Source organism: Mustela nivalis (assembly GCF_964662115.1).
Source record: "Mustela nivalis genome assembly, chromosome: 4".
In the NCBI taxonomy this organism is placed as follows: Eukaryota; Metazoa; Chordata; class Mammalia; order Carnivora; family Mustelidae; genus Mustela; species Mustela nivalis.
The window spans coordinates 75,262,034-75,276,524 of record NC_139023.1 but is presented as its reverse complement, the minus strand read 5'-3'; the positions used below and the strand labels follow the sequence as shown (position 1 = coordinate 75,276,524).

At 33.4% G+C, this 14,491-nt stretch overlaps 1 pseudogene across 1 annotated transcript; it reads right to left on the bottom strand.

Moving 5' to 3' along the window:
- Window positions 1-13,255: 13,255 nt before the first annotated feature.
- LOC309863775 (large ribosomal subunit protein uL30 pseudogene) lies at window positions 13,256-14,025 on the bottom strand (annotated as a pseudogene). Its single transcript has one exon. The product of its transcript is annotated as a large ribosomal subunit protein uL30 pseudogene (transcript).
- Window positions 14,026-14,491: the final 466 nt, after the last annotated feature.

The window sequence follows — 14,491 nt, the reverse complement described above, 5'->3', positions numbered from 1 at the left end:
GATTGTTAAGAAATAATAGTGATAAAAAAGCAGTACTAAAAACTTATCTTAAAAAATATTTAAATTCAACAAGGCAACATATAGCACATCATTAGTTACAGATGTAGTGTTATATTTGACAAGAAATTGCTATCATTGGCTTGAACAGGTAGAAATTAACAGCCTATCTAATGGTTAAGAAGCTTCCTTATGTTTGTGCTCCTTAGGACATCCAGAGACAAAGCTTAACAGCAGCAACAGCCACAAGAAGAATAGAACCACTAATGTACTGTAAATCATAGTATAATCTCCTAACTCATTGGGAAATTAGATGACAGTTTCCAAGAAATAAGGTCAAAATCTGAAAAGACAAAACCACATGAAGTTAATGTGCAAATGTCTTGGTCTTCAGAAATGTTTTAGCAAGAAGTAACAGAGAGCATGCCAAGACTTACCAAACCTTCCAACCACTACTCCCTCCTGACTGGTGCAGGAACAAATGATATTGCTAAAATAAATCTGCAGTTTTATCTAGTAAATTGAATTTATTTAAAGGGGGAAAATTTATCTCATTTTCCCATTGAATTGTATGATTTTGAAAGAGAAAAGAGTATATGACAAATGAAGTGTTGGCTAGGTTGATGATGCTGAAGAAGTAAATTTGGTTTGGGAGATTTGGCAGGGATTGGACACTTCTCCTATGGCTTGGAAGAATGGATCTGGCAGGAATGTGGCGATCTGATTAAAAGCACATTCATACTGACCTGTAGACAGAAGGAAGAAAATGTAAAACTAAACACGAAGTTTTTCCTTAGTTAAGAATCAAAAGAACCATGTTTGAATTGCCCATTAATTAGTTTAAAAGATTATTCTGAAAAGGTTATGGAGTGATAATGGTGATTTCACATGCTTATAAACAATGCAGAATATTAGGAATCACAAATAGCATATAAAATGTTCTCAGTTTAGATGATTTAATTAAAATATGTTTTACACACCAGTTACCCACACACATGTATGGAGAAAGCAAAAACTTAAACAAATTTGATAAACAGATATGTTAAAATATATACATAGATTTTTTTAAAGTTTCAATTATTGAAAAATGTGCTATTTTCAAATTGAAAAAATGGTTTTGTTAATAAAGTTACTATGAATTACATTTAAACATTGTACTTTCCTTATTTCAGTATTATCTTTTTTTTTTTTTTCAGTATTATCTTCCTACATATTCTATGTAGGGTGTTTTAACTCCACCTATTTTAGAATATTCTATTATGTAAATATGGATATATTTCTTATCAAAGAAAGAGATATACAAACAAATTTTAGCTCCAGGTTTATTGAGGTCCTTGTAAAATTTCTTTAAATACATGATTCATTATATTTTCTGTGAAGTTTCAATATAGGTCACTTAAAGAAAAACAACAGCCAGTACTTATTGAGTGTTAATTATACAATAAATCCTATGTTATATGCTTTTTGTTTAGTTTTTTAAACAAACTTGTGATATAGTATTAATACTTCTTAAAAATATAAACACTAATTTTTAGAAAAGAAGTGGAAATCATGCAATTAATTAGAAGCAGAGCAAGGTTGAAACTCAGACTTCACTTGAACATTTCTATTTTTAAAAATTTCACTATGCTGAATGCAAATATTACTGTTTCATTTTCTTGACATAGGTTTTCTATTTGGGAACAAATTTAACATGTTTACCAGGGTTTTGACTGAGCTCAGCCTCACTAGAATTTCCAGTTGACTGCACTGTATGTCAAATCAGCTATCACATTTGTGGATGCCTAGAAGGCATGTAAGCAATAGTAGTTCTCACTGAATTGCTCTACCACCAAAAGTGTTCTGATCCTCTGTTCAGTTTTTTCTAGGTAGAGAAATTTTTCTAATTTGTATCTCTGTGTGTCTGTTACTTCACCAGTTAACATGGGAATTTCACCACAACTTTTTTGTAAGGAGTCAATTAAAATAGGTTTTGCATATGTAAAATTAGTAAAATTAGAGACATTCAGTCAATTTATTTTTTCTAAACACTGAAAGTAACACAGATAATGAAATACATTTGGGGAAAACTGATGCATCCATCTTGAAGACATGAAAAATTAGTAGTGTACAAATTAATAATTATTGCCTTTAAAATTTCAGATTTGTGCCTGTGCTTAAAGATGCCATGTTACCTTCTGCTTTGGTTCAGTGTCCTAAGAATGAATCTTGTGAACCCAAACTTTACTATAGGCCTAGAAGTAGCCAAAAAATTATAGCAAATTTTGGCCAGGTTCCTCTCCATTAGTTTTCTCTTTCACTTAGCCTTAGAGTAAAAAAATAAATAAATAAAATAATAATAATAATAATAATAAGTGTATTTGGAACATTTAAAAAAAAGAGAGAAAGAAAGGAATAAAAAAAGAAGAAAAAGAAGGGAAGGAAGGAAAAAAGGAAGGAAGGAAGGAAGAAAGGGGAGAGAAAGAAAGAAAACATAAGTTATGGTGGAGGGTAAATGGGCGGAGAGAGAATAATTTAAAGAAATCGGCTACAAACTTATACAAGTAAAATATAATTTTGTATAGATTTGGAAACAAGCAGAACATATAAATTGCACATGATATAAATATTAAAATTATTACAATAAAAGAAAATGCACTAAAAATCTTTAGAAGTAGAGGTTGAGGTATGACTTTCCAAGAGTTCTTTCTACTGGAATTAAGGGCTATCTTGGATAAACCTCAAGGACATTGATTATTTCTTACGTTTAATTTCCCAGCACTTTTCCAACTTCCTTCTTGCATTTTGTCAGCTGTCATAACTGTTTAACAGATGAGACAGTGAGTCAGGGGTTGTATAAAAATGCAACAGAATTTAGTGGAATTAAACTATCTGGTTTCTTTATTAAAGGAAAAAGAAAATGTCTTTACTAAAATAGTAGAAGTTTTATGATAAATGAAGTTGATAATTTTAGAATTTCTTTTAAACTGACAGATGTAAGATTTGACAACTCCTAGGATTCACTACCAATGGTGAACACAGAAAGAAAAACAGCAAAAGTAATAATAATTAAAAGTTGCAACTAAAAACTAAAAGTTGAACCCTTTATTTCAACTTCTCATCATCATTTTCAGTATCCTGAAATTGGAAAATTTTCTCTATTCTATAAACATATTGAAACACACTAATTTATTCATGTACTTTTATTTATTTAGGACTCTTTCTTTTTTCTAATACTTATACAATACTTGACTGCTAGAGCAATTATAACTACAAACAGGCATTATACTATTTTTTCTTTTGTAATTCAAGCAGCCAAATAGTTTACTTAATTAATTATTCATTTCAATAAAGTTGAGCATACAAGGGAAGCTAAAAATAAATGTGAATAAAATTGTAATGTTAACTAACTCATGAACAAAATGTCCAGGTCTTGCCAAATCATACTCTGTACAGTAAACCAACTCTCAGTCAGTAAAACTTCAATGGAAAAGATAATTATAAATTGTTTTAAGCATGTATGTAAGTTCAAGGACTTCCAATAAAATATCTTTGCCAAGTAAACTTAAAAAACCTGCTGATCTCAATTGAGTAAAAAGCCTGCCAAATTTCAAATTTATTCACAAGGTGAAGATAGCTTAAGGGATGTGTGAGACATCAAATTACCTAATCTTTATGTCATGGGGCTCCCAGGATAAGAGAGAAGAAAAAGAAAAAAATATATAAATATGAAGAATAATGGGTGAAAACTTGCCTAACCTGTGTACGGAAACACACACCCAGATCTAGAAAACCTGAAGAGTTCCAAACAAGAAGAACGCAAAACCACCCAATACCAACAATGGTATTGTGAGTATAGCATAACATATAGACTTGTTGAACCACTATATCATACACCTGAAACTAGAGTAACATTGTGTGTCAACTACATTTCAATAAAAAAAAAGACACAGAGTGACTGAATTGATTAAAATAATAAGACATTTCTATATACTGCTTACAAGGAATGAACTAGAGACTCAAAGCAAAGTGATGGAAAAAATATTGCATGCAAATGGAAATCAAAAGAAAGCTGGCAAAGCTATATTTCTCTCAGACAAAATAGACTTTAAGGTAGAGACTATAATAAGAGGAAAAATTATTACATAATATTAAAAAGGTCAATACAACAAGAGAATATAACATTTGTAGCTATTTATACACCCATGTATGAACACCAAAATATCAAAATATATAAAGCAAATATTAACACCCAAAGGGAGAAATACAGAACAATACAGTAATAGTAGGAGTCTTTTTATACTCCTATCTTTAGAAGTAGAGGTTACTTACAGCAATGGATAGAGCATCCAAATAGAAAATCAATACAGAAATATCAGCTTTAAACGACATGTAACAACAGATGAAATTAATAGATATTTATGGAACATTCCATCACAAAGCAACAAAATACACATTTTTTTCTCAGGTTCACATACATTGTTTTCTATGATGGATCACACATTAGGCCACGAAAAAATTTTAATAAATTTAAGAGAATTGAATTCATATCAAGCATCTTTTCTAACCACAATGGTATGACACTAGAAATTAATTTCATGAGCAACACTGGAAAATTCACAAATGTGTGGAGACTAAACAGCATGCTATTAAGTAACCCAGTAGGCCAAATAAGAAATCAAAAGAGAAACAAAAATATCTTGAAACAAATGAAAATGGAAATGTAACATACTCAAATTTATGGGATGAAGCAAAAGCAGTTCTGAGAAGGAAGTTGAAAGTGATAAATGCTTACCACAAGAAACAAGAAAAGTCTCAAATAAGCAACCTAACTTCAGACCTCAAGAAACTATAAAAAGAAGAACAAAATCCAAAATTAGTAGAAGTAAGGAAATAAGAAAGATTGGAGTTGAAATAAATGAAATGAATAAATGAAATTAAAAAATAGAAACTAAAAAGACAGTAGAAAAGACCAATTAAACTAAGAGCTGGTTCTTCAAAAACATAAACAAAACTGACAGATTTTTAGATATACTTATGAGAGTGAGAGAGGGAGAGACAGAGGACTCAAATAAATGAAAGAGAACATGTTAAAACTAATACCACAAAAATACAAAGGGTCGTAAGAAACTACTATGAACAGTAATATGCCAACAAATTGGACAACCTTGAAGAAGTGGGTACATTCCTTTGATAAAACTGGACTATGGTAATATATGATACACTACAAAATGAGCTCAAAGTGGAGTAAAGACTTGAAACTAAGACCTGAAAACATAAAAGTCCTAGAAGAAAACATAGGTAATAAGCTCTTTGGCATAGATCTCGGTGATAATTTATTTAATGAATCTAACTCAGAAAGCAAAAACAACAAAGCAAATGTAACAAAGTAGGACTAAAAGGCTTCAAACTAAAAAGCTTCTCCACAGCAGAAAAAATCATTAACAAAATGAAAAGGCAACCAACTGAATGGTAAAAAATATTTACAAAGCCTATATCTGATACAGGGTTAATATCCAAACATATAAGTAAGTTAGAAACTCAATAGCAAAAAAGCAAGAAATCTAATTACAAAATGGGCAGAAGAGCTGAAAAGATATTTTCCTAAAGAAGATATACAGATAACTCAATGTGGTTTTGATTTGAACCTCCCTGATAGCTAATGTTAATGAACATTTCTTCATGTGTCTGTTAGCCATTTGTATGTCTTCTTTGGAGAAGTGTTTGTTCATGTCTTCTGCCCATTTTTTGAAGTGATTATCTGTTTTGTGTGTGCTGAGTTTGAGGAGTTCTTTATAGATCTTGTAAATCAGCCCTTTATCTGTAGTGTCATTTGCAAATATCTTCTCCCATGGGCTGCCTCTTTGTATTGCTGTGCAGAAACTTTTGATCTTGATGAAGTCCCAAAAGTTCATTTTCACTTTTGATTCCTTTCCATTTGGAGACATGTCTTGAAAGAAGATGCTGTGGATGAAGTTGAAGAGGTTACTGCCTATGTTCTTCCCTAGGATTTTGATAGATTACTGCCTCACATTGAGGTCTTTTATCTATTTCAAATTTATCTTTGTGTATGGTGAAAGAGGATGGTCAAGTTTCATTCTTCTCTACATAACTGTCTAATTTTCCCCAGCACCATTTATTGAAGAGACTGTCTTTTCTTCGCTGGATATTTTTCCTGCTTTGTCAAAGATTATCTGACCATAGAGTTGAGGCTCCATATCTGAGCTCTCTACTCTGTTCCACTGGTCTATGTGTCTGTTTTTATGCCAGTACCATGCTGTCTTGGTGATTACAGCTTTGTAGTAAAGCTTGAAATCAGGTAATGTGATGCCACCAGTTTTGTTTTCCTTTTTCAACAATCCCCAATGTTCATAGCAGCAATGGGCACAGTTGACCACGACTTTCCACAGTGGAGAGAGCCAAGATGCCCTGCAGCAGATGAATGGATAAAGAAGATATGGTCCATATATACAATGGAGTATTATGCCTTCATAAGAAAGTATGAATACCCAATCTCTGTATCAACATGGACGGGACTGGAGGAGATTATGCTGAGTGAAATAAGTCAGGCAGAGAGAGTCAATTATCATGTGGTTTTACTTGTGGAGCATAAGGAATAACATGGAGGACACTGGGAGATGGAAATGAGAAGTGAGTTGGGGGAAATAAGAGGGCGGGGAAAAACCATGAGAGACTCTGGACTCTGAGAAACAAACAAGGCTCTGGAGGGGGGGTTGGATGAGCCTGGTGGTGGGTATTAAGGACGGAATGTATTGCATGGAGCACTGGGTCTGGCACATAAACAATGGATCTTGAAAGACTAAAAAAAAAATTAAATTAAACTAAAAAAAAAATGATAAACAGATGACAAAAAAATACATGAAAAGATGCTTTACATTATTAACCATCAAGGAAATGCAAGTCAAAACCACAATTAGATATCACCTCACACCTATTAGAATGGCTATCAACAAAAAGACAAAAAATAACAAGTGTCATTGTGGATGTGGAGAAAGGAAACTGTTGGTAGGCATGTCAGTTGGTGAGCCACTATGGAAAATAGCATGGAGGTTATTCCAACAATTGAAAATAGAGTTACCATACAATCTAGCAATTCCACTTTGGGGTGTTTACCTGAAGAAAAAGAACTTTTAACAAAAAGATTTGTGCACCCCCATGTTTATTGCAGCATTATTTGTAATAGCCAAGGTAAGCAACTTCAGTGCCTATACACAGTGCAACATTTTTTAGGCATAGAAAATAATGAAATCACAATTTGTGACAATGTGGATGTGATGGCATTACACTAAGTGAGATAAGTCAGCTGAAGAGAGACAAATACTGTGTAATTTTTCTTATACCTGGAATTCTCTTAAAAAATTAAAAACAAGTTCATAAAAAATTATTTACAAAGGGATTGAGTCTCTTATTTCACAGACTCATGGTAAAAACAAAACTTTATTAGTTTTCCCATGTGTTGAAGTAAATACTTATTCTGGATTCTTACTCATACAAGTATGGTAAATCTCAAAAGTATCAGAAACACTTAACGGTATCTAGTTAAATATTATTTTTAACTGGGGAGGAAAGCTTGCTTTCTAGATTTATATGACACCATAATAAATTGAAAGTAAAAATTTCCTTCTTTTTAATTTAAAAAATGGAAAAATAGTACATATAAAATTTAGGCAATCTTATATAACTAAGAACTAATTTTAGTTACATTTTAATGTTGGACATAAGCTTTTATTTATATTAAATAGAAACTGAGGAATTGAAATTATTACTATTATTATAAACTCTAACTACCTTCAAGCAATCAAATATTTGAGATGACTTTGTAAGGCAGGAAGTCTTTTACAATCCACACAGTACTAACCAGGAAAACTATAAGCACTTACAATACTAATAGTTTTTCAGTTAACCATGACAAAACTCATTTGAAATTATATGAAAGCACCCTTATTAAATTTTCTTAATCCTTTCTGGGGTTTTATGACTCAATATATGTCTAAAGTCCCGTTTTTCATGCGGATATATTTACAGGCCTAAATAAACTAATTGCAATTAGGATTACTTGATCAAATTGATAATGAGGTAACTCTCCAAATTTTATTTCATTTTCGTATTTGAAATATCTCTCAAAAGTTTGCAATAAAGTAACTCAAGTGGAATGATAAACATAACAGCCTCTCCTGTCTCTTCAAACTCTTAAGCAAGTTCCTTTTTTTGTTGTTGTTTTTTGTTTTGTTTTGATTTCTTGTTTGTTTGTTTAAGACAGAAAATATACACACTTGTTTATTTTGGTTCCTATGAAGAGAGTACCAGTCTACCACAGTCCGCTGGCTCCCTCCCTCAAAATCAATAATGAAGAAAATCTAGATATAAAAGGGAAAATAAGCATAAATTCCAGGAACTCTAGCAGCATCTAACAACTTGAAAAATCTCTGGAGACATTAAAGAATGTTTTGAATTCATATATTTGTGAAAATTGAGTTGCTATAATGCAGATAAGAGAGATTTCAGAGGTAGATGTAACTGAGCAAATTGAAGGAAAACTTAATTTTTTTTTTTAACCTGTCTGTATTCTCTTTGACAAGCATTGCTGGTTTCCTCCAGGTTTTATTAGTGTAGCACAAAATCTGTGCTAGGATGACAAGTTGAAGACAGCATTTAATGACCAACTGCCCTGAGGCATTCCCTGTCACTGCTCTGGACTCAGAAGACACACCACAGAGGCTGCCTCCTCCCATTGCTCCTTCTCCCTAAGTGTTTAAAGTTTAAACCAACCCAGAGATATTGCCCTTATCCACATGGTCCATGATATTGCATCCTTATGCCTGGTCCAAACAACAAAAAGTGAGAGAAGGAGGAAGAATACTCATCTTCTCCCTCGAGAACACATTACAGATATTCACTTCTTTAAAGTTACTTCACACCCCACAGGACAGAATTCAGACACACTGAATATGGCCCCACACTTATAAGAGAAGCTGAGGAATGTAGCATATACATATTTTTTCTAGGTAAACATATGCCCCATAAAATATTTGAGGGCTTAATCGCTAAAGAAAAGTGAAACATGTTTATTGGGGTATAGCTAAAACTTCTTCAATAGTCTAATCCATTCCCTCCCAAGTATTTCTGCACAGCCATCTCATCTACATGAAGGGAAAAATAAAAACAAAAAACAAACAAACAAAAACAAAAAACCTCCCACTCCCTATGTGAAACAATAAAGACATATTATTTACTACATTCAGCCTAAAGTTCAGAATTTTGAGGTTATATGTGAGCTTATCCACCCACAATGTATCACAAATACAAGTTCCTTTAGAAATGGAAGAGTAAATATGTCACAGTTACTGATCAATATTAAATTCCAACTCTCATGGAACAGCGGAGACTTTCTTGTCATGAAGAGTATACACCTTGGTTAAGTCATCTGGCTATAACTAGTTCTAATTTCTGGGAGGTTCTTTTTGTACCTTTCCCTCCATTGTCACATCTGTGCCAGCTTTGGAGAGCATATAGATCTGGGCTTTGCATGGCTGCCACAGCCTGGTGTTGCTGATATGAGTTTCGCAAACTCAAATTGGTAAATGCGACAAATGAGGTCTGAATAATATGTTAATAATACAGTTTAAACTTAAAGCTTGGTCATATCTTCAATTATCATTTTGTGAGTGGCCCACAAATTTTTGAGGAGACATCTTTCCAATACTTGAAAACTATTCAACAAAGAAATCACACGCATGGTGAGTGAAGAAGTGAATGCTTTGTTATTTCACTTTCATCTTGCTTGTTAATGTAAAGAAAGTATCAACTTTTCTGTCAAAATTATCCTTGCTCGGGGCGCCTGGGTGGCTCAGTGGGCTAAGCCTCTGCCTTTCGGCTCAGGTCATGATCCCAGAGTCCTGGAATTGGGCCCCTTATCAGGCTCTCTGCTCAGCAGGGATCCTGCTTCCCCCTCTCTCTCTGCCTGCCTCTCTGCCTACTTGTGATCTCTCTCTCTCTCAAATAAATAAAATCTTTTAAAAAAAATTATCCTTGTTCAAGCTTAGCTTGTTTATAAATATGAGGTTGACCAAAAATCAACAGCAGTAATATGTAAGAATCTATTTACTACTTGGAATTTCCAATATGCTTTTTATATTTAATAATTGCTACACACCCTTAATATCAATAATATTTGTATTCTATCATCTATCAGTCATCTATCTATCTATCTAACTACCATCTATCTGTCTAAAGAGCTGGTTGTTAAACATTTACTAGCATACTCTTGACCACCAGGTGAGTATGTAACATATGCTTTATTTTATTATTTTTTAAGGATTTTATTTATTTATTTGACAGACCGAGATCAAAAGTAGGCAGAGAATCTGAGCAGAGAGCCTGATGGGGGCTTGGTCCCAGGACCCTGAGATCATGACCTGAGCCAAAGGCAGAGGCTTAACCCACTGAGCTACTCAGGCACCCCTAAACATATGCTTTATATATTTTCATTTATGAATTACACAAAGTTAATATTGGTGAAAAGAAGAATATTCACAATGTGATACTACTTATATAAATGTATATAAATATCTGAAGGTAATATATGTGTACATATATATGTACCTTTTGTTGGAAATATATGTACTTATTAATTTAAATATGTTATTAACTACTACATATACATATCATAATACATACATATACATACATATACATATAATTATGATATGTATATGTATCATGCATACACATGATTAGCTACAATTCATGGTAATTTTTGTTCAGCTGGTCTTTCGAGAATAAAATCGAAGCATGTTAAAAAAATTAATCTTGCTTTTGAATTTTGACTTATTAAAATAAGCAGTGGGTACCTGAGTGTGTACTATATTGTTCCTCATAGTTTATTATAGGTACATATTATTTTGTAATATTAAAAACTTAAGAAGCGGGGCACCTAGGTGACTCTCGGGTGTCTGCCTCCAGCTCGGGTTGTGATTCTGGGGTACTGAGATCGAGACCCACATCAGGCTCCCTGTTGGGCAGGAAGCCTGTTTCTCCCTCTCATACTCTACCTACTTATGTTCTCTTTCTCGCTGTATCTCTCACTGTGTCAAATAAATAAATAAAATCTTAAAAAAAAAAAAAAACAGCATGTTGGAGTTCTTTAAAAAAATGGAGACAATAATAATAATCATAGCTTTTTACATTAAGTAAAAATACTAATATTTTATTTATAAGAGGTGGGGACAAAAGGTGAAATTAAGTGATAGTTTAAAATATATACTGCCACTACTCCTGAAAAAAATAAATACTAGAAGTAATATATAAATGCTAACTCTTTCTACTCCCATGACTCTAATGTGTCATTATTTCTTGTCTGGGGTACTGTGGTTGTCAACTGATGGTTTCTTGTTCTTTCTTTTTTTATTTTTTTTAAGATTTATATATTTATTCTAGAGAAAGAGAGAGCACAAGCAGGAGGGGCAGAGGGAGAGAGAGAGAGAGAGAGAAAGAATATCAAACACACTCTATGTGAAGCACAGAGACTGATGTGGGGCTTGATTACACAACACTGAGATCAAAACCTGAGCCAAAACCTAGAGTCCACCCCCAACCAGCTATGCCATCCAGGTGCCACTTCTTCATTCTTGTGCTTCCCTCGTACAGAGTCACCAGAGCAAGCTCTCTTAAGGGTAAATAAAATAATGACATGTCTCTGGTTTAAACATTCCAAATGATTCTTATTATTCTTAGCAATATGCCCCAAATGTATCATTTCTTACAAGGCCTTTCTGGTCTAGCTGCTGTGCGCTGCTGTGATGTCATCTCCCCCCTCTCAAATCCCTGCTCACTACATACATGACAGCCATTTTGGCCTTTATTTCTTTTTCATGCACTCAGTTCTTTTGCACTAGCTGACCTTTTTGTCTGGAAAGCTCTTTCAGATCTGTGCATGATTCCCACCTTCTCAATATTCATGACTGAACCCAATGTGATTTCTTCAGGAAGTCCCTCTTCACCTGCCTTAAGAAAATCAGCCCTTCAGTCATTTTCTGATACATATTCTTCTTATTTTTTCCTTTGCATTTAGTAACTATGAGTGTTGTATAATTGTCAGAGTATTTATTTTCCATATATAATAAGGATATTTATGTATTTATAAGGATATAGACATATAAAGTATATGGACATTCATATATGTTTTTATACATATATATTTATATACACATATTAACATATATTTATATATATACTTTTGTATGGAAAATAATATATGGTAGCATATATTATTGTTCATGTAGAATTTAGACTGATATAGTTTTTTAATTAATTTTTTTCTCTCAGAGGGTAAGCTCACTTGAAATTGAAACAGATTCATCCTGTTTGCCTGACTCATTGCTATATCAGCAGATTCCAGACACATAATAGGCCTTACTGGTGTTCAATTTAGGAGATCCACAATTTTATTCTGAGTAACGACACAGCCAGCTAAGAAAAATATTTCTTCAGCTTCCTTAGAGCAATACAACATTGTCACTAAGGTCTTGCAAGTGATATATATGTAGAATGTTCTGTGGAACATCTCTGTAGGCTGCCCAAAGAGAGTTTTCACAGGTCAGATAGGCGGCCTTTTTGGTTGTTGCTGATTTTATCCTCTCCTTTGTTTCATTCAATAAAATGTGAATGTGATTAAACATTGAAGTCATCTTGGGTACAGATTGGCTTGATAAGGGAAACCACATGCTGGGATGCTGAAATAGGACAGTTAGGCTCTTGATGAGGATGAAGTCCATTTTATCATACAGGATTACTCACTCCAGAATTTTTTTTTTTCTCTAAAAGAGGAATAATTGGGGGGTGCCTTGTGGCTCATTTGGTTAAGCATCTGTCTTTGACTCAAATCAGGAACCCAGGGTCTTGGGATCAAGACCTGCATTGGCTCCCTGCTCAGTGAGGAGTCTGCTTCTCCCTCTGCTGCTCTCCTGCTTGTGCGCTTGCTCTCTCTCTCTCCCTATCAAATAAATAAATCAGTAAATGAATCTTGAAAAGTGGAATAATTGTTTTCTTAGGACACTGTTATTTTGTTATTCATTGTTGGATAAAATTCCTAATTGTGAAATAATTTTTATAACAATAAAAATCGAAGATGGAAAAAATATACGGGAAATAGAAAGCAGTAGTTCCAATACAGGTTTTCTTAACAAATATACTCCCCTGCCCCATTTGAGAGTAGTCCTTTATTAACTGACAAGATTACAAAAATAATCATATAGATACCTTAGTTTATCCTTTGAATAAGCCTATTGATCTAGTCTCCCCTGTTGCCAGCATCTCCACCCTCCACAAAATGGTCTTTTTTTTTTCATTGCCCCTCGTGGAGAAGATAATTTGAAGGGCCATAAAAAGTCATTTGCCTCTTTGAAATGTTTTCCAACAGTATAGATCTCATGAATCAGATCCTCCCTGAAGATGATGCCATATTTACCAAGAGATCAGGCAATCAATGTGTTATCTGTCAGGGCAATTTGCTTCCTGTTGATTTTGCCCTAACTGTGCTTGTAGATCAATTCATTCACCAACTTCAGGTTTGGGCATCCCCATGCTATATATGGTTCCACAATCCTTAATATGTTAACTGAAGCCTTGTTGAGCTTAACAAAGGAGCCATTGAAGATTTGGCAAAGGTGAAGAAGCTGCAACACCTTTTGAACCTTTGGAGTCACACCATTGATACCTCTGATCCTGATGACAAATGTCAATTTGGGTTCCACAGATATGTAGAAGTTGCCAGCCTTTCTTGCCATCCTCGCCATTCAAATTTCAGTACATCTGCCTTTATTCTTTGTGGTAATGCTTAACTTTTTCATAGATAAGGTTCCTTCTTGCCTTTCGAAGCATCTTTTGAGCCAACCTCTTCCTCAGATGCTTGATCTTCAACTCTGAAATTTCTTCACTTCTCTTTAAGGGTTTCTAGCACAACAGGAATCTTCTTTTTCTTCTCTTCTGCACCCTCCATGGTTCCAGCCAGAAAAGAGGAATAGACTTCATTTTTTAAAGCAGTTTGGGTTTTAAAAAATTAAGGGCAAGTAGAGAGTCTCCATATGTGCTCTCTCCCTGCCCCTCTAGTTTCTCCTTCCATTATTGGGGTATATCTGTTAAAGTTGATGAACTGATATTGGTACAAGATTAACTGAAGTCCATAATTTACTTTAAAGTTCACTCTTTATGTTGTATATTCAATAGGTTTTGATTAATGCATAATGACTTTTATATGTTGAGTTAAATGATATTAGATAAAAATATCAGTGAGATTAAGTAAATGCTATGTTTATTTGATTATGTATTTGTAGTATGTCTCTTCTTACTAGAATACAAGCCCCTTAGGAATAGATTCTTTGTATGTTTTGTTGTATTTGTAATGCCTAGAGCAATTTCTTGCATGGTATAGAGTCTCATTAAATATTAGTTGAACATAAAAATGTGAATTTAAATGTTAAGTGTTGGATATTCTTTA